This window comes from Ranitomeya variabilis, chromosome 4 (assembly GCF_051348905.1).
Source record: "Ranitomeya variabilis isolate aRanVar5 chromosome 4, aRanVar5.hap1, whole genome shotgun sequence".
Classification (NCBI taxonomy): Eukaryota; Metazoa; Chordata; class Amphibia; order Anura; family Dendrobatidae; genus Ranitomeya; species Ranitomeya variabilis.
The window spans coordinates 293,660,750-293,680,833 of NC_135235.1; the positions used below are offsets into that span (position 1 = coordinate 293,660,750).

Genomic DNA, 20,084 nt, shown 5'->3' on the forward strand with positions numbered 1-20,084 from the left:
CTAGCAGAGAGCTAAGTGTTGTTTTCTTTGCCAAGACTTTATATTTACTCTTGTACCCTTTGTAATTCTTTCTGGTTATCTTTTGCATGAGGCTTCTTTTACATATACCGTGTTTTTTTGCAGCCCGTTATTGTGTGTCTTTTTTTGCGGGCCGTATTGCCGCAATTTTCAAGGTCTGCCTCAATAAAGGACCGCAAAAAAACTTGCAGATTGCCGTTTTCCAGGTTCCCAAATACTATAGCAAAAGTATTGGGAAAGAAAAAAACGTCGGTCCGCAAAACCGGAAGTGACGGCGCACCTCATAAACAACCTTCCGTTGTTTTTGCGGCCCCATTGATTTACAATGGGGGCCGTGTCCGTAAGCCATGAAAAAGATCGAGCAGGCGCTATCTATTTTCACGGCCTCACAGTGCGCCGTGGAATTATTGCAGCCTGTTTTTGCGGCCCCATAGAAATCTATTGGGGCCGCAAAAACGGGCGGCAAAATCACGGCAAGTGTAAAAGTAGCCTGACACGGACTATTTGGGATCTTGTATCCTCAACACAGTGTACTTATGCGACTTGCCTTATACCTTATTGCTGGTATTCATACATGTATCTGTACATTTGAGGAGTCGGTTCACAGTGTTTATATTTTTGGTATATTTTATCACTTTGCATTACGGCACTTTGAGTCAGTGGTCGCATGTTTTGCCCCCGAATCTATGCCATGCCATCTGTGTTGGTTTCCCTAATAGCCATATCATAGGCTGTTGGTGGTATGTGGCTTTTTGTAGACCATAATTGTTTTTTTTTAAGTGTTTTTAATCTTTTTTTTGTTTTCCCACATGTTGTCCTTGATGTTGTGATAAATAAATGTTATTCCTTTTTTTCATACTTCTTTTTTTCTTTTGTTTCTTTGCTTTAAATATAAAGTGACTAAAAAATATAGTAAAATAGGTTAAAAAACAAAGCTAAATTATTATTGCATTTGCGCCTTTTTTTGTCTTTTTATTGCTGTTTTTCTCCATTTAGGCCTCATGCAGACGTCTGTGATTTTTCTCTTACATAAAAACTAATCATCGGTATTTTGGCTTCGAGTTTTGTGAGTGTTTGGTCCGTGTTTCCACCAGTGCTTTATCAGTGGCATCTGTGGCCTGTCCATGGTTTTGACAGACTATTATGGGTAATTTTGATCTGTGACTGGGATTAAAAAAAAAATCTCTGCGACCTATGAAAAACACTGATAGAACAGGACTCGCAGACGTGTGAACGAGGCCGTATCGCCGCCGCTCTAACATTTGTCCGTCATTGTGGGCAGAGTTTGGAGTTTTTATATGTTTTTCGCTGATTTATCAATTCTGAATTTTTGCCAAAGGTATTCTAGCCCCCTCGCTCCCTTCTTCAGTGATTTTTTATGAATTTTTGTGCCATTTTTGTTTACATTTTAGCAGAACATCCAAGTTTTTGTGGTGACAAGTTTAAAGACAAAAATAAAAATTTAGGCTAAAGTAAATGAGCTGCGTGCATGAATTTTTGAAGAGTCTCTGCCTCATTATTCCCTGGAGAAGTGTCATTCAGGGTTCTGGCAAAGATAGGCGACAATACAAACGAATGCCTGAGGTAGACTGTTTTGTTCGTGTTGATAAAGATAACAGTTTTTGAATTTTTTTCCCCCCTCTTCCAGTCCGCCACATTCTCGCAAGGCATGCCGGGAGTTGTAGTTTCTCCGCTCCCTTGCATTTGTTCCTCTCCTGGCCGACACGTCGGGACCGCACGGAGCTGCAGATCAGGTCAGACGCCGCTTATGAGACCATAGAACCGGGGCCGAGGGCCAGAGGCTGGGCTGCTGGAGCCCCGGGGGCCATGATACCGGGGGCCGGGTGTCAGCAGGAAGCCTCGGAGGCAGCAGCGTAGGGGGCGGTAGTGATGACTGGTGTGAGGGGAAATAGCGCCTCGCTGGGGCCGAGGACTCGCTCGTACAGCGGGGGCCTGTGTGTGCAGAGCCCTGGCTGTTGCTGCTGGTGGTGGAGGCCTGGTGGCCCTCGGGGGCCCGTGTGTCACCCTGCAGATGACAGGCCGCCCTGGACACGGCCTGCTGCCTCCAGCCGGGGGCACAAGTCACGGCTCCAGGGGCCCCGGGTGGCCAGTGCTGGCTAGCAATTAACCCCTTACTCCCTGACTGTATATTGCATGGCCCAAGTCACACGATGCGTCTGTGGAGCGATGCGACTCGCCAGCGCCGCCATTTCCGTTAATTTTACAGTCGCTCGTGTTTTAGCTTCTTATTGGTGTCTTAGAAGTGACCGACATAACATCTGTCACAGCTTTTGGTGAGCGACAATTCGCGGGGACACGTGTGGTCTCCAATGTCGGGGGGCACGTGTGGTCTCCATGTGGGGGGGGGCACGTGTGGTCTCCAATGTCGGGGGGCACGTGTGGTCTCCAATGTCGGGGGGCACGTGTGGTCTCCAATGTCGGGGGGCACGTGTGGTCTCCAATGTCGGGGGGCACGTGTGGTCTCCATGTGGGGGGGCACGTGTGGTCTCCAATGTCGGGGGGCACGTGTGGTCTCCAATGTCGGGGGGCACGTGTGGTCTCCAATGTCGGGGGGCACGTGTGGTCTCCATGTGGGGGGGCACGTGTGGTCTCCATGTGGGGGGGCACGTGTGGTCTCCAATGTCGGGGGGCACGTGTGGTCTCCATGTGTGGGGGGGGGGCACATGTGGTCTCCAATGTCGGGGGGGGGGGCACGTGCGGTCTCCAATGTCGGGGGGGGCACGTGCGGTCTCCATGTCGGGGGGGGCACGTGCGGTCTCCATGTTGGGGGGGGGGCACGTGTGGTCTCCATGTGGGGGGGGCACGTGTGGTCTCCATGTGGGGGGGCACGTGTGGTCTCCATGTGGGGGGGCACGTGTGGTCTCCATGTGGGGGGGCACGTGTGGTCTCCATGTGGGGTGGCACGTGCGGTCTCCATGTCGGGGTGGCACGTGCGGTCTCCATGTCGGGGTGGCACGTGCGGTCTCCATGTCGGGGTGGCACGTGCGATCTCCATGTCGGGGTGGCACGTGCGGTCTCCATGTCGGGGTGGCACGTGCGGTCTCCATGTCGGGGGGGCACGTGCGGTCTCCATGTCGGGGGGGGGGGCACGTGCGGTCTCCATGTCGGGGGGGGGGGGGGCACGTGCGGTCTCCATGTCGGGGGGGGGGGGGGGCACGTGCGGTCTCCATGTCGGGGGGGGGGGGCACGTGCGGTCTCCATGTCGGGGGGGGGGGGGGCACGTGCGGTCTCCATGTCGGGGGGGGGCACGTGCGGACTCCATGTCGGGGGGGGGGGGCACGTGCGGTCTCCATGTCGGGGGGGGGGGGGGGGCACGTGCGGTCTCCATATCGGGGGTGGCACGTGCGGTCTCCATGTGGGGTGGCACGTGCGGTCTCCATGTCGGGGGGGGGGGGGCACGTGTGGTCGCCATCATTGTGCTGCTATATGGATGTTCATTACAAGTTGTCGTCCGGTCACAGGGTCCAAATAAAGCAAGTGGTCCGACCGCTGAGCCTCGAAATGTGTCTGCAGAGTCAGGATGGCAGTGACTTCAGAGATTCTGTCATGTGACAGGAGTGTGTGGGTTATCGTCATCTGCCCCAATATCCAGGACTGTCCCCCTTCATTAGTGCCTACGGTCTGGCTAGGACGGACCTGTGCAGAATGGTGAAGAGCACTGAAATTTAGAAAGACTTTCCACTACGTGTAGCTTCACTGTACTATGGCTGATGTAAAGAGTAATCTCCATGGAAACTTAATTTATATTTACTTTTTATAATTTATTTTGTATTATACTCCAGAGCTGCACTCACTATTCTGCTGGTGCAGTCACTATGTACATACATTACATTTCTGATCCTGAGTTACATCCTGTATTATACTCCAGAGCTGCACTCACTATTCTGCTGGTGCAGTCACTATGTACATACATTACATTTCTGATCCTGAGTTACATCCTGTATTATACTCCAGAGCTGCACTCACTATTCTGCTGGTGCAGTCACTATGTACATACATTACATTTCTGATCCTGAGTTACATCCTGTATTATACTCCAGAGCTGCACTCACTATTCTGCTGGTGCAGTCACTGTGTACATACATTACATTTCTGATCCTGAGTTACATCCTGTATTATACCGCAGAGCTGCACTCACTGTCCTGCTGGTGGAGTCACTGGGTACATACATTACGTTACTGATCCTGAGTTACATCCTGTATTATTATACTCCAGAGCTGCACTCACTATTCTGCTGGTGCAGTCACTGTGTACATACATTGCATTACTGATCCTGAGTTACATTCTGTATTATACTCCAGAGCTTTACTCACTATTTTGCTGGTGCAGTCACTGTGTACATACATTACTGATCCTGAGTTACATTCTGTATTTTACTCCAGAGCTGCACTCACTATTCTGCTGGTGCAGTCACTGTGTACATACATTGCATTACTGATCCTGAGTTACATTCTGTATTATACTCCAGAGCTTTACTCACTATTTTGCTGGTGCAGTCACTGTGTACATACATTACTGATCCTGAGTTACATTCTGTATTTTACTCCAGAGCTGCACTCACTATTCTGCTGGTGCAGTCACTGTGTACATACATTGCATTACTGATCCTTAGTTACATTCTGTATTATACTCCAGAGCTTTACTCACTATTCTGCTGGTGCAGTCACTGTGTACATACATTGCATTACTGATCCTGAGTTACATTCTGTATTATACTCCAGAGCTTTACTCACTATTTTGCTGGTGCAGTCACTGTGTACATACATTACTGATCCTGAGTTACATCCTGTATTACACTCCAGAGCTGCACTCACTATTGTGCTGGTGCAGTCACTGTTTACATACATTACTGATCCTGTACTGATCCCGAGTTACATCCTGTATTATACTCCAGAGCTGCACTCACTATTCTGCTGGTGCAGTCACCGTGTACATACATTACATTACTGATCCTGAGTTACATTCTGTATTATACTCCAGAGCTGCACTCACTATTCTGCTGGTGCAGTCACTGTACATTACATTACTGATCCTTAGTTACATTCTCTATTATACTCCAGAGCTGCACTCACTATTGTGCTGGTGCAGTCACTGGGTACATACATTACTGATCCTGTATTATACTCCAGAGCTGCACTCACTATTCTGCTAGTGCAGTCACTGTGTACATACATTACTGATCCTGTACTGATCCCGAGTTACATCCTGTATTATACTCCAGAGCTGCACTCACTATTCTTCTGGTGCAGTCACTGTGTACATACGTTACTGATCCTGTACTGATCCCGAGTTACATCCTATATCATACTCCAGAGCTGCACTCACTATTCTGCTGGAGCAGTCACCATGTACATACATTACTGATCCTGAGTTACATTCTGTATTATACTCCAGAGCTGCACTCGCTATTCTGCTGGTGCAGTCACTGTGTACATACATTGCATTACTGATCCTTAGTTACATTCTGTATTATACTCCAGAGCTTTACTCACTATTCTGCTGGTGCAATCACTGTGTACATACATTGCATTACTGATCCTGAGTTACATTCTGTATTATACTCCAGAGCTTTACTCACTATTTTGCTGGTGCAGTCACTGTGTACATACATTACTGATCCTGAGTTACATTCTGTATTTTACTCCAGAGCTGCAGTCACTATTCTGCTGGTGCAGTCACTGTGTACATACATTGCATTACTGATCCTTAGTTACATTCTGTATTATACTCCAGAGCTGCACTCACTATTCTTCTGATGCAGTCACTGTGTACATACATTACATTACTGATCCCGAGTTACATCCTGTATTATACTCCAGAGCTGCACTCACTATTCTTCTGGTGCAGTCACTTGCGTACATACATTACATTACTGATCCTGAGTCACATCCTGTATTATACCCCAGAGCTGCACTCACTATTCTGCTGGTGCAGTCACTGTGTACATACATTACATTACTAATCCCTAGTTACATCCTGTATTATACCACAGAGCTGCACTCAGTATTCTGCTAGTGCAGTCACTGTGTACATACATTACATTACTGATCCTGTACTGATCCCGAGTTACATCCTGTATTATACTCCAGAGCTGCACTCACTATTCTGCTGGTGCAGTCACTGTGTACATACATTACATTACAGATCCTGCGTTACATCCTGTATTATGCCCCAGAGCTGCACTCACTATTCTGCTGGTGCAGTCACTGTGTACATACATTACTAATCCCTAGTTACATCCTGTATTATACCCCAGAGCTGCACTCAGTATTCTGCTAGTGCAGTCACTGTGTACATACATTACATTACTGATCCTGTACTGATCCCGAGTTACATCCTGTATTATACTCCAGAGCTGCACTCACTATTCTGCTGGTGCAGTCACTGTGTACATACATTACATTACAGATCCTGCGTTACATCCTGTATTATGCCCAAGAGCTGCACTCACTATTCTGCTAGTGCAGTCACTGTGTACATACATTACATTACTGATCCTGTACTGATCCTGAGTTACATCCTGTATTATACTCCAGAGCTGCACTCACTATTCTGCTGGTTATGTTGGAAACAGTCAGTACATATTTCATCATACGGACAGCTGACAGCTTTGCTGCTGTGGGACCTTTAGCTCCTACACCCTTTCACTACACAGTGCCATAGATGAGTAGAGGGAGCTCTCTGCATCACTGGAGATGCTTGGAGATTTCTGCTCTGAAGAGTTCTGGATAATAACATATTCTGTAGCTGAGGAGCAGTACAAGTGATGCCGTATAGATATATAGTTGTTCAACGTTTTTATGTAGAATATGTTTACTGTCTTTGCGACTTTTTTTTTTTTTTTTTTATTGTTGCTAAATTTTCAAGGTTTGTGACTGTGACATCTGTATGCTTTTTTTCTGGTACATGAGTCTCTAATATTGGCAGATCGAGTGATCCACAAGGTTTATGGAATGAGTATTCTTGCTTTTGATGCTTACCCACGCACGGCTGGAGTCATCAGATACCCAAACTGTGGCCTAGAGGAAGAAGTGGCCTAAAGACTTGGTTTATGCAATTTTGGTGGAAATCCCGATATGTAGGGATGGAAATGATCCATTGTGCGTGGCCACAATTATTAGCTGAAAGGTGGTTTTGTTTTCTTCATGATCAGACATTTAGGTATGAGAAGGGTTAATAGATAGACCCCTGTACACATTGGATAAAAGTCGATTGAACTTGATGGGTTCAGTGGGGAGACAAGCCACTGCCAGAGGCGGCTGGAGGAGTCTGGAGGGGGTTCTCATGCATCACAAGGCAGCATTCTGTAAATGTTTTTGTGGGCAGCTGTGTCATGTGGTCTCCAGTCTGACTACCAAACCAATACATGCTCTCCTGCGTGGTCTGGAGGTTAGTCTCTGACTTTCTGTATGCTACAGTATGTGAATCGCCTATCAAATCCCTCCTGTCAGCTTGAAGAACAATCTCTTCCTACCCAGCTTGTCCCTCTTTGTTCCTCTGTATGCCTCCTATTCAGCTGATATTATATAAGAAAGCAATGCTATAACAGTCACTGGGCGTGCTGTGTGCAGAATCTCCATTGTATCCTATGAGATGCTTCTTTAGCCGGTCTCCTTCTGTAATTACTGAACATGGAGAAACCTTTCACAAGCAGGAGGCAGGTTCATGTAGTTTATCTTCATGTAGACTGTGCTACTGTGTGCCTTTGGTCTTTATGGCCTTAAGGGAGATGTTTTGAGTGGAGATTCAATGTCTGATTGTTTGCAATATTCTAATACATGTCCATAGCAGTTCCTCAATGTTTTAAAAATCTGTCTATCAGTAAATTATTATTTTTTTTTTACAGCCAGAGTATTAAAACCGGTCCTGGTCTCATAGGAGGTGCATGGCTTATTACAGGACACCCACATAAAACCTATGAAAAGAAGATTCTTAATGAGACAATGGATTGAAATGGAATGCCCAGGACTTAGGATAGTACATTGACATCAGATTAGTGGGGGTCCGACACCCAGCATCCCCTTATATAACCTGCTAAGCAGGTCTTGTAGTGGCTGGATGTAAAGAGGGTATGGAGTCGGGACACCACATCTCTGCCCTCGAGAGTAGTGGCCGCACCTCGGTACCAATTCTCAGCTACCATTCACTTCTATGGAAGTTGAACTGTTCTTCAGAGTTTGAGCACTACACCGTGTACGGATCTGTGGTTTCCCGGCTTTGTACACCCTCTACTTACGGCCACCAATATCAAGACCCTACAATGTAATAATTTGGCACTCAACTTGTTTGCGTCAGTTGCTTTAGAAAGATTTATTATTGCAGTCCAAAATCAACAGTTTCGGTCTGAGCTAGACCTTCTTCAGTAAACCGACTGCTCTTGTGGTATGCCTAGTAAGTATAGCTGTACATCATAATTGGCCAATAGGTATGTGGGGGCACGCTCAAAGAGACGGGGGAGAGTAATCTCCCAAGTGTAACCATACATCTAGTGTGGCATTGAAGTGCAGAGCTCCAGACAGGTCGTAAGGAGGTTCCCTATGTGAGTCCCACTAAGAGGAGAAGGTTTAGCGTTGATTTGTTAAACGAGACAAATAGGCCAAACCTAGTGTATGGAGTACAGTGGGTACGTAGCTGTAGTTACAGTAGGCATACCTATTAGATGAGCGGCCCCAAGTGTAGCAGGAAGGCGGCGTACCTAATGCGGTGTCCGCCGCTAGTTGGGGAACCTATTTTGTGCACCAACACAGCTGTGCCACGATATACTTCACTACAATATCAAGACCCTAGACATCCCCTTTAAGACTTATTTACATAAACCCTCTTTAGGCTGGTTCAGCGCACAAGGCGAGGCTGATTCACTAGTCCGGTCTTACTTTCAGACAGTCTCAAAAAGTTCCAGATTTATCCCAGTGGCTCATGCTGGATGAAGAATCTTGTTCATCTTTGGTCTGGTTTAACTTTACACCATCTATTAGTTGGTTAATTAAGTTACGCCAATAGCGTAGCATATCAGCCTTGGGTTTTTCGTTAAAATGCCACATTTCATGGACTCTCTAATAACTTTTTTTTTTTTGTGTGTGTGTGTGCACTAAAGATGCTGCTGTCAGATGATGCATTAAAAGGGTTTTCTTCAGCCTATGCTTTCCCTAGCTAAACATAATGTAATTTGCAATCCTCACATTCCACAGAGTCTCTACAGCACATGACAGTATAGGCTCCTTTTGCATGACAATTAGCGGAATTATATTGTCAGCTGCCAGTGGGGGGAAGGAGACTGATTCTGTTAGGGGTCTATCCCAGTGGCAGATATATATTTTTGTTGTAGAGCGTTTGGTATGAGAATGATTTATGGGATAACCCCTCATGCCTGTCTTTAGTGTAGACCATCAGTATGTGATCACTGGTTTCCAGGGCTCAGACAACCCCCGCTCCTCCCCCACTAATTCTAATGCTAGTTCAGTACAATTAAACAATGTGTCCCCCTTTAGGGAGTTCTTTCTTTTACTTAAATGCAAGCAGATTGTGCTCAGATTCATATTTTTGCAATTTACTGCAATACCAAATTTTGCACTGTCAAGCTTTTACAGGCCGCATAATGAGTCAACTGTGAAACCCTCAGTGAGCTTGTTACTCTGTTTATCTGTCTTTTCCATGCTCTTCTCAGCAGATTTCTTACCTCAAAGTTCAGCTCAACTTAAGATGGGGTCAAGAATTGGCACAGAGTACCAACTCTTCATCAGACCGAGCTCACTAACTGATTCTCAGTGTACTCATTATGCTGCCAGCAAGGTGAAGCGGAATAAATTGCCTGTAAAGGCAACGCTGTACAATTTTTTTTTTTTTTTTTAAATGTTTTTTCTATTGAAAGACAACTGGAAAATTGATTAACACCCAGTCCTAAGTAATAGCCTCATCTGACAGCTAAAGTGGTGCCAGATGGATGAAAGTGAACAGATTGAGCACCAGTGACCTAAAACCTCTGAACGGCGACCTGTCACTTGCCATAAATATGTAATTTGGTGTAAATGCCGCTGTTCTCCTGAATCCGGCGATGTTTTTCTTTTATTCCTGCGCCTCTCCGTTCCTGAGATACGGCCTTCTCTTCCCTTCATTTAAATCTAGTCTTGTTAGTCAAGTGGGTGTGATCAGTATATTTTGTTTATGGGGGCCATGCCTCTAACTAAGACTAGATTTATATACCGGGAAAAAGGGGCCATATCTCAGGAACGGAGAGGAGCAGGAACAAAAAAAGAACATCTCCGGATTCAGGAGAACAGCGGCGTTTACACCAAATGACATATTAATGACAACTGACAAGTCATCTCTTCGTTACCCTAGACAGACTTTCATTATAATTGTGAGCCCCTCGTTACCGGATGATATTTTTTTGTCATTTCTGGCAGCTTTTTTCAGCTTCGACTGCAATGTGTCTAGGACATAATTGCTTCTTCAGTAAATGGTCCTCGACCATGCTTCATATTCTCTGTGGTGGCACTACGGAGATTTTGGCATCTCCTGCCAGCGTTCCCCTTTTATTGGAGCTTATTATTGAGGGTCACAGCAGCAGGGATTCATCCCTTTATTATAGGGGGACCCTTTTAACAAGAGCCTTGTTTTAGATGTGGTGTTGTCTTCATTATGTGGAATAAAGACTGTAGTCAGACGGCACGCTACTATTTACTTACAGTAATGGAGACGTCGTCTCCATTTTGCTCCGCGCAAATTAATCATCATATAGCCCAATGGGATTCGATCAGTTTTGTAATTTTGCCACTTCTTTTACAATTCACAGTGAAGTGCCCTCCGAGGACCCCGTTCCCTTGTAGCTTGTGCATGCCCACTTACTACAAAGGGCCCCGATATTCTGCAGATCAGTGCCATAATAACAGCAGCAGAAGTTGGCATCCAGGAGCCAGCCAGAGGCGAGATTGGCATTGTCTCCCCGCTTTGTGCCTGCTGCTGCTATGCTAATGGCCTTTGATCTTTTGCTGCTTTTAGGGAGATGATTGCCATAAGTGTGATGGGAATCCTGCCGCGTCAAGCACTTGCGAATATACAGGTTAACCCTTCCATGTGTGGCTGGAATGTTTCTGCCGCTCTGGCATCCCCTAAGGAAGCCTGCAAGGGAATGATCATATTTAATACATGAGGCCATGTTCCCACCAGTGGAAACACTGCAGAGATGTTGTTTTTCTGCTCCAAAATATGCAATAAAGTCTGCACCATTTATTGCATTTTTGTTTTGTTGCTGCTATTTTTTTTTTTTTTAACCGCAATTTTTCATGCTTCCCCCCCCCCCCCCCCCCCCCAGACTACCCATAAGTCTAAAGGGGCTGAGCAATTTCACGAAAATAAATCACATCTGCTTTGCTTGAATTAGTGCATTTTCCTTATGAAAAAAAACCATGCTCCCCTGAACTGAGCGTGCATATGTATGGGGAGATCAAACAGCTAGGGTATCTTGTGTGTATGGCCACCCTTAGCTTTATAGTGACATCCTAAGCCCAGATATTATGAGGTTAAGTTGCTGAAGGTGCAAGTAACTTTCCCCTTATCGCCCTCTGATCAGGCGCGGGTGCTGCACGCTCCCCGGGGCTTTCAGATCTGACCTTCTGAGTCCACATCTACAGAGGGGGCTTCCTCGTGGTGAGGATGGCGCTGACTAAGCCTCTCGCTGTGCTGTCACTACTTATCGCAGGTCGGTTCCATATGAATGATGCGTGAATCATAGTAAGAGGTGTGAAATGCTCCGTCACATACAGGTGGCCGCCTACCAGTAAGTGTCAGCCACACATTATCAGAAGGTGAAAAAAAAAAATCCCTTCTGATACAAGGCCGACGCTGGCTTTTCTGATTGACGATATTGAAAACTGTTCTTGCCGAGATGATGAATATTGAGATGTCACCTCGCATGATGTGTTGTGGCAGGAGGCCATTTATGGAGGTGATAGATTCTGTTTTAAAAGGAATCCGTCATTTGGTGTTTGCCACCGAATCTGAGAGCATTATGATGTAGGGACTGAGACCCTGATTCCAGCAGTATGCCACATACGGGGTGGCTTGCTGCAGGTTTGATAAAATCCAAGTTTTATCAGCAGGAGATTATCACTTGGGACTAATAAACCTGTTGCCATGTAGTCCTCCATATTTGAGCTCTCCACCACTGATTGGCAGCTTTCTGCCTATGCACAGTGTACATTGCTATCCATCTGGAGCTGATAACAGCTGTTCAGTGGGGCACACCTTGTGTCGAACCCCCACCAATAAAGATAGGTCAGTCCCCTTTTAAAGTGACCTGGTTTGGTGACACACCAGGGACATTCACCTATCTCAAGAACGTAGCCCTCGTTTGTCCCCTGGCACCGCTGTTGACAGCATGGCTGCCTCCATTCATTTCTGTTGAAGTGTGCTCTCATGTGTTCCCACCCCCATAGACCTCTGCGGTGCCCCCCACCCGAATCTAATCATTTTCATTATGACAAATCCTTTAATTGTGACAGAGTTTCTAAAAAATTGTCTAAAAGAAAGCAATCAGGTTACAGTTCAGATTTCATTTTTTAGGTTTGCAGATGAAAGGGAATAAGATGCAAGATCAGACTACACATAATTTGGTTGTAGTCTGTTACCATAGAAACATATAGGTCTACATAGGAGCTGTAAACACAAAATGAGAGGACTTTATTTATTTATTGTTTATTTCTTTAGCAACTAGAAAGTTGCTTTATTTTTCATAAATAAAAAATAAAAAAAATGTGATGGAGGACAGAGTCTGGAAACCTTTGCCATTGTGCTTGTAGTTTATGTAGTTTATTACTAAATGTGCTGCTTTTCAAACTATTCGTAGAGAAAGAAAAAAAAAAAGGAAAATGTAATAATTGACCATGAGAAAGCTGTTGGTGCCGGTGTGCCCCCTGGTCCCACATGCAGAGGGGCTTCCTTTGCTGGCCGCTGCTCTGCGGCTGTGAGAAGGTGAATCGTCCGGCTCGGTCTAGTTACAGCCTCGTCTCACAAGCTGTTTTTAGCGCGGGCTGCTGACGCCCGGGGCCACGTTGACCTTGGAGGCCATGTTTGCGCATTATGAGTGACGCCGCTGTTACTCTGCCAGTTTGTTAGTTGCACTCACGTGTGAGCCGGGGCGTATTTAGGATCCAGCTGTCACAAGGGTGTTACAATCCTATACTGGGCAACTACGGCCACAGGACCTTAATTGATCCCATAGTCGACCCCACATTCATGCACTAGCTACAGCCCCATAGTTCTTTTACAAACTTTTACATGTTTTTCCATTCTTTTCTTAGCCTGGCGGCCATCACGTGACTCCCCTGTTTGGCGATCACTTGACTTCCTGTCCAATGGTCACATGACGAAGAATATGGATGCAGATTTTTATTTTTTTTGCCCATATTTTCTTAATATTTAAAGCACCATCGTCACGGATTTTATCATGGCTGAATGGTCATGCTGCTGATTTCATTCATTTCGATCAGCCAGAAATATTCATATAAGGATAGGTGGGCTAGAATCGGGGGTTTGGAAGTCGGTGGATGGACTCTTACGACATTCCTACTGTGTCCTAAAAGGAGCCTGGCTCGGGGGGGCTGGCTCTGAGGAGCCTGGCTCGGGTGGGGGGGGGGTACTGGCTCTGAGGAGTCTGGCTTGGGGGGGCGGGTTCAGAAGAGTCTGCTAGCGCCGCTCTCATAGTGCACACTTGCACTTATGTTCCTTTGTATGGGGGAATCGGGTGGGATGGTCTGTTGTGTATGGGGACTAAGCTCGTGAGTAGTGCGCAGTGCTGGGGTCATCTGTCTATTAGCACAGGTGCGCTCTGTGGTGGTCTCAGTATCTTCCTATCCAATGTACCGCAAATGCTTCCCATAAGCCGTACTGTGGAGCCCGCAATCATCAGATACGGTTATTCCCGCAGACACCATCTCATCGGTAATTCATGTTGGAATTCTCTTCTGCCGCCTACAACGTAACATCGAAAATATGTCTACAATGCAAAATTGTAAATGTGGAGAGAGAATGCACATGCTTTTATGGATTTTTTTTTTTCAGTACTATATGGATATCATAGTTTGTGTTTATGGGATATAGGCCTCTGTTTATAGGTCAGACACCAAGATCAGTTGTTCATTTTAATATTTCTTTTGGTTTGATCCCACTAGTGGGTCCAGGCTTGGAGAGTTCCTAGAAGTCGCTGTGTTTATAAATCAGCTGCTGAATCCTACATTTCTCGTTGTTTTCCTCTTTGCTATTTTTTGGTGTACCTTGAATATCTTCCATGCCCGGCTGGTCTTATTATTATTATTATTATTATTATTATTATTATTATTAATATTTATATAGCACCATTGATTCCATGGTGCTGTACATGAGAAGGGGTTACATACAAGTTACAGATATCACTTACAGTAAGCAAACTAACAGTTACAGACTGATACAGAGGGGCGAGGACCCTGCCCTTGTGGGCTTCTACAGGATGGCGGGGAAGGAGACAGTAGGTTGGGGGGTTGCAGCAGCTCCGGTGTTGGTGAGGCGGTAGCTTCGGTAGTAGTGAGGAGGCAGCGGGGTCAGTGCAGGCTGTAGGCTTTCCTGAAGAGATGAGTTTTCAGGTTCCGTCTGAAGGATCCGAATGTGGTTGATAGTCGGACGTGTTGGCGCACAGAATTCCAGAGGATGGGGGATATTTGGGAGAAGTCTTGGGGGCGGTTGGGTGAGGAGCGAATAAGTGTGGAGGAGAGAAGGAGGTCTTGGGAGGACCGGAGATTACGTGAGGGAAGATAACGAGAGATTAGTTCAGAGATATATGGAGGAGACAGGTTATGGATGGCTTTGTAGGTCAGTATTAGTAATTTGAACTGGATACGCTGAGGGAATGGGAGCCAGTGAAGAGATTTGCGGAGGAGTAGCGAGGAGAGAGATGAGTCGGGCAGCAAAGTTAAGGATGGACTGGAGAGGTGCAAGGGTGTTAGCAGGGAGGCCGCAGAAAAGGATGTTGAAGTAGTCAAGGCGGGAGATGATGAGGGCATGCACAAGCATTTTAGTAGATTGACGGTTGAGGAAAGGATGGATTCTGGAGATATTTTTGAGCTGGAGGCGACAGGAGGTGGAAAGAGCTTGGATGTGCGGTTTGAAGGACAGGGCAGAGTCAAGGGTTACTCCGAGGCAGCGGACTTCCAGTACGGGGGAAAGCGTGATGTCGTTAATAGTGATAGATAGGTCAGGTATGGAAGATCTATGAGATGGAGGAAAGATGATGCCTTTGTCGTCTTTGTGCTTCCCCTGATCCTGGGCAGCAGGGCCTCTCACTACTGGTGACTGTTTTGTGCAGTTTTCAATATGTCGATGTTTGTATCGGGGGTCGTGGCAGCTCCATTTCTTTCTTTCTTTTTTTCTGTTTATGGAGGGTGGGGTGGGGGATTAATCTGCAATGGCACCTCTAGCATGGACACACAGGTAGCCTTATCTGTGCACTTGGCCGCTGAACGTGTTGGCGCCACATTAATATCATGACATTGCAGTTTCTGGTGTCCTCCCCAGCATTTGCAAACACACACAAGGCAGCAATAAAGAACGTGGCGGGATGTCGCCTGTAGCTCCGCAGATAAGTGTGACTCTATCACACCGCTCATTTCCTGACAAGCGCACGGGCAGATTTGCTGTCAATGTCGTGAGGCTGGAATTACAATAGCATCTTAGGAAATCGCAACTTTATCCTGTAGGCTGCGTAATACACAGTCCTTGCATGATGGGTAGCTCATAAATTAGGGATCTCATCAGGTGTGTTTTTTTTTTCCAATGCCCCACTCAATCTGCCACCACTGACATGCAGTACTTTTTCAGGCACTGTTACTTTAAGGGTTAAATAAATTGTCACTCATCCACTAGCAGTGACTGCGTAGAGTGGTATGGGTCTGAGCTGTCAGTCGCCCACCGACTGTAAGAACCTTGTCCCTTGTGTTTCTCCGCACCGTGTGCCACTCCGTACCAAGTCTATGGCACTGGGAGAAATAGCCAAGTGCAGCGTGACCAGCACTTCTTTCCACTCCGTGGTCGTGCATTATGGCAGGGGGACACTGGACCCTGTTATGGTCAGACTACACTGACAATTGGCACCTGTTCCTTCACGAATAGTAATTGGTGTGAACTGGAATATCCCTTTAACCCCAGCCGTGCCCTAATTGTGGACCCTAATGTGACTTGCCCATTAGCAGTACATGGAGACCCTATTGGCTGAAGTTGCACCCTTATGCCACGCACCCTGAGGACCATGCCTGACTGCACATGTACCTGGCTATTTTCCGTGCCTGTGCCCTGTAACAAGGGGCACAGGTGAATCTGGATACCCCCGAGAATGCGCAGGATGTCAGAAAGGCTTGGCCATGGCGCAACTTGTCCTCAGGGATGTCAGGCAAGCCATATTGGCTGTGATTTGGGCACAATGTCACCACCTCCTGCTTAAAAGAAAAAAAACAAAAAAAAAACACCCCAAAAATTAGAATAATCAGGGGAGCAAAGGAAATTAGATAAGATCAAAATTTGCCCACTTTTGACCCGGTGACAGATCCTCTATAAATTAATTTTCTCCTGATGATCAAAAAAACCCCAAAACCTGATTCCTTCCTCAAATGTTGACCTACCTGTCTGCTATGCAGAGTGTATGTGTATTATTATATACTGTCTGCTCGGATTATGGAGGCTGCGTCCTTACATGACAGATGTGTCCTTCAGACGAGCGCGGATGAGATGTATTAGTAATAATGGCAGGCGCCTCTCGCCACTGCACAAAAATCTGCAGAACAGTAAGAGCGTTTTTCGGTGCTAGATTTATTTTTTTTGTAGGGAGAGTGTCCGCGCCCCAACTATACAGTAAAGGGTGACTGCTTGGACTCTCAGCAATAAGATGTGATGTTGTGTTAGATAATGGTCTGAGGGTTCAGTATTAATTAAAGGGAGGTGTCTGGGACATGTGTAAATAATTATGGTTACTTTACTGTTACATACTAGTTTCTTCCTGATGACTGAGGGCGAGCGGGCGGCTGCAGGGAGAATATAACTTCCCTGCGGTCGTACTTCCAATTTGCTTGCCGTTCATGTTGAAAATGGTATTTACATACAGACTACCTAACCTTCTTTTGAATGCTCACAGGTTCCTTTTAAATAGATCTTAGATCTATAGAGGCTGGTGTGCCTACTTTTAAAAATCCATGTTAGAATAGCTGTATAATCCTGATAATGAAACAAGCTTACAACATGCTCACTTCATTAACAGGTAAGAAATCGTAAAAAAAAGAGATTCTATGGTCATTCTGACGTGGATATTCACAGTAACTACACCAGCCTCATCAGTTCTTTTTAATGTACTACTAATGCAATGTTTCTGAGAAGTGTAATTTGGGGCAGATTATTCGATTGTGCTGGATCTTTTTTTTTTTTTTTCTTGGTTCAGCACCTCCGTGTTATTTTTATGTTTTTTTTTTTTTTGTTCACCTTTCACCCATCATTCAGCTGGTACACACTAATGGGAATATGAATGCTGTAAAACCTTGATGCCTAGCCGTGTCCGGTGATATGAGGATGGCTCCCAGTGGCTGACATCAGCTCGGCGGTGAAGGACTGGAGCTGCGGATGCCGAGAGCCATCCTATATGTTGTGCAGAAGGCAGGTAAAAGGCAAACATCCTGCCCCGTATCCTCTTTCCTCACACCCATCAGTAACCTGGGCTGAACTTCAGCCGATATGTGCTATATGCTGCGCCCCTCGGCTGCAGCTGGATACTTGATAAACTTCTTATCTACCCAAATCCTATGAAATGCTGCTTTTTTGTTAACTTGGATCCCAATCCTTCCATAGTTGCACTTGTAGTTCTGGAGTCATAGTTGTTCTTCTTTTTGTTTGCATTGTCTGTGGATCTGATGGATGGATGGATTCTCACTTTTACACATGGCACCGTAAAGGCATATGGCGGCCTCTGTCCCCTGCAGGCTCCCATGTTATAAAAAATAAGTGTAATGCTGATTGCCTCAGTGATCTAATCCTTACAGCAGAAGAAAGCTATACTGACCGGAGTTGGCTGCAGTACCAGGTACAGTCACAACTGTATTAACGGCGCCGATGTATACATCATGCATAGAACTTGTACCCGTTACAGTCTATGGGCCATTCGCGTGGCCATTTTATTTTCCCAATTACAGCCGTTTCCAAAGAGCCTCCGTTGTTGGAGGTAGATAAAGACAGAATAACACAGACAGAAAAGATACAGGCTCAGCTCCTGAGCCCACATCAAAGCAGGGAATTCTTTTGATGCGGGCTCAGGAGCTGAGCCTGTATCTTTCCCATAAGATGATGTCTGTGTCATTCTGCCTTTATTTACCTCCAACGACAGCGGCTTTTAACCTGTTAAATATCACAATCTCTCACAGCAGCATTGAGGGTATGTGCTCACGTCAGGATTTCTTGCAGAAATTTCCTGAAGAAAACCGGAAATTTTCTGCAAGAAATCCGCATTTTTTTTTTCGCGTTTTTTTTCCCGTTTTTTTTTTTTAGCATTTTGCAAGCGTAATTAGCTTGCAGAATGCTAAAGTTTTCCAAGCGATCTGTAGCATCGCTTGGAAAACTGATTGACAGGTTGGTCACACTTGTCAAACATAGTGTTTGACAAGTGTGACCAACTTTTTACTATAGATGCTGCCTATGCAGCATCAATAGTAAAAGATAGAATGTTTAAAAATAATAAAAAAAATAAAAAAAAAGGTTATACTCACCTGCAGACAGCCGATCTCCTCAGCGGCGTCCGTTCCTATAGATGCTGTGTGTGTGCAGGACCTTCGATGACGTCGCGTGGGCGGTCACGCGACCAATCACAAGACCGCGACGTCATCGCAGGTCCTTCACACACAGACCATTTAAAGGAACGGAAGCGGCAGCATGCCTCCGGGGCCATCGAAGGTGAGTATATCACTATTTTTTATTTTAATTCTTTTTTTTTTTTTAACAATTATATGGTGCCCAGTCCGTGGAGGAGAGTCTCCTCTTCTCCACCCTGGGTACCAACCGCACATAATCTGCTTACTTCCCGCATGGTGTGCACAGCCCCGTGCGGGAAGTAAGCAGATCAATGCACTCCTAGGTGTGCGGAATCCCCGCAATTCCGCAAATTTAATGAACATGTTGCTTTTTTTTCTGCGATGCGATTTTTTCTCGGAAAAAAATGCAACATTTGCACAAAAAATGCGGAACACCCTGTAAATAATAGGAGGCATATGTAAGCGTTTTTTTCACGTTTTTTTCACGTTTTTTTCACGTTTTTATAGCGAAAAAACCACGAAAAATCCTGAACGTGTGCACATGGCCTTACAGTGATTGGCCATGGGGTCCTCTGTTCTAATTGCCCACTGGCTCCCTGTATAATCAAATCACGCAGCCTCAGATTGCCATGTCAGCCGGCGGTCTGTTGAGGATCACCATGTCTGCCATGATGGTACTTCTGTGAAGTCCAGCCTATAGCGGTCGGTCATTGGAGACCATGATTTTTACTATATACTCCACTACTGTGGTATTGCCGTATATAGTACCAGTGATCAGAGAATCGCAAGCTCAAGTCTCCCAAGGAGACTGCGGTACATGGAGAGCAGAAAATTAATATTTTATTTCCTATATATATATATATATATTTTTATTTTTTTTTTAAGAAAAAGATAAATATATATTTTATTTAACATTTCATGTGTGTTAAATTATATCCATAAAAGCATTAGCTCACCACGCAAAACACAAGCCTTCAGACAGCTGCATCGACGAGAAAAAAACTGAAACCGTTCCTGGTCTCGTAGAATGGCCACACGTGCAAAATGTTTATTTATGAATTTCTGAATTTTTTTCCACCTCTGAAGTATAAAACAAAACAATCTATACACATTTGGTGTCTCTGTAATCGTACTGACCTGAAGAATCATGTTTCTGGGGCTATTTTGACACATAATAAATGCTAGAAAAATAAAAAAAACAAACAAAAAAAATTAACAGTCGCGCTATTGTACTTA

General features: G+C 45.5%; 1 protein-coding gene across 1 annotated transcript in view; it reads left to right on the plus strand.

The window, feature by feature from the left end:
* The first annotated feature begins 1,654 nt into the window (after window positions 1–1,654).
* Window positions 1,655–20,084, plus strand: part of FOXJ3 (forkhead box J3) — a 57,177-nt gene continuing 38,747 nt past the window's right edge. Inside the window, exon 1 of the mRNA XM_077250226.1 lies at window positions 1,655–1,772. The gene's annotated coding sequence lies outside the window, so the exon portion shown is untranslated. The remainder of the gene's footprint in view (window positions 1,773–20,084) is intronic.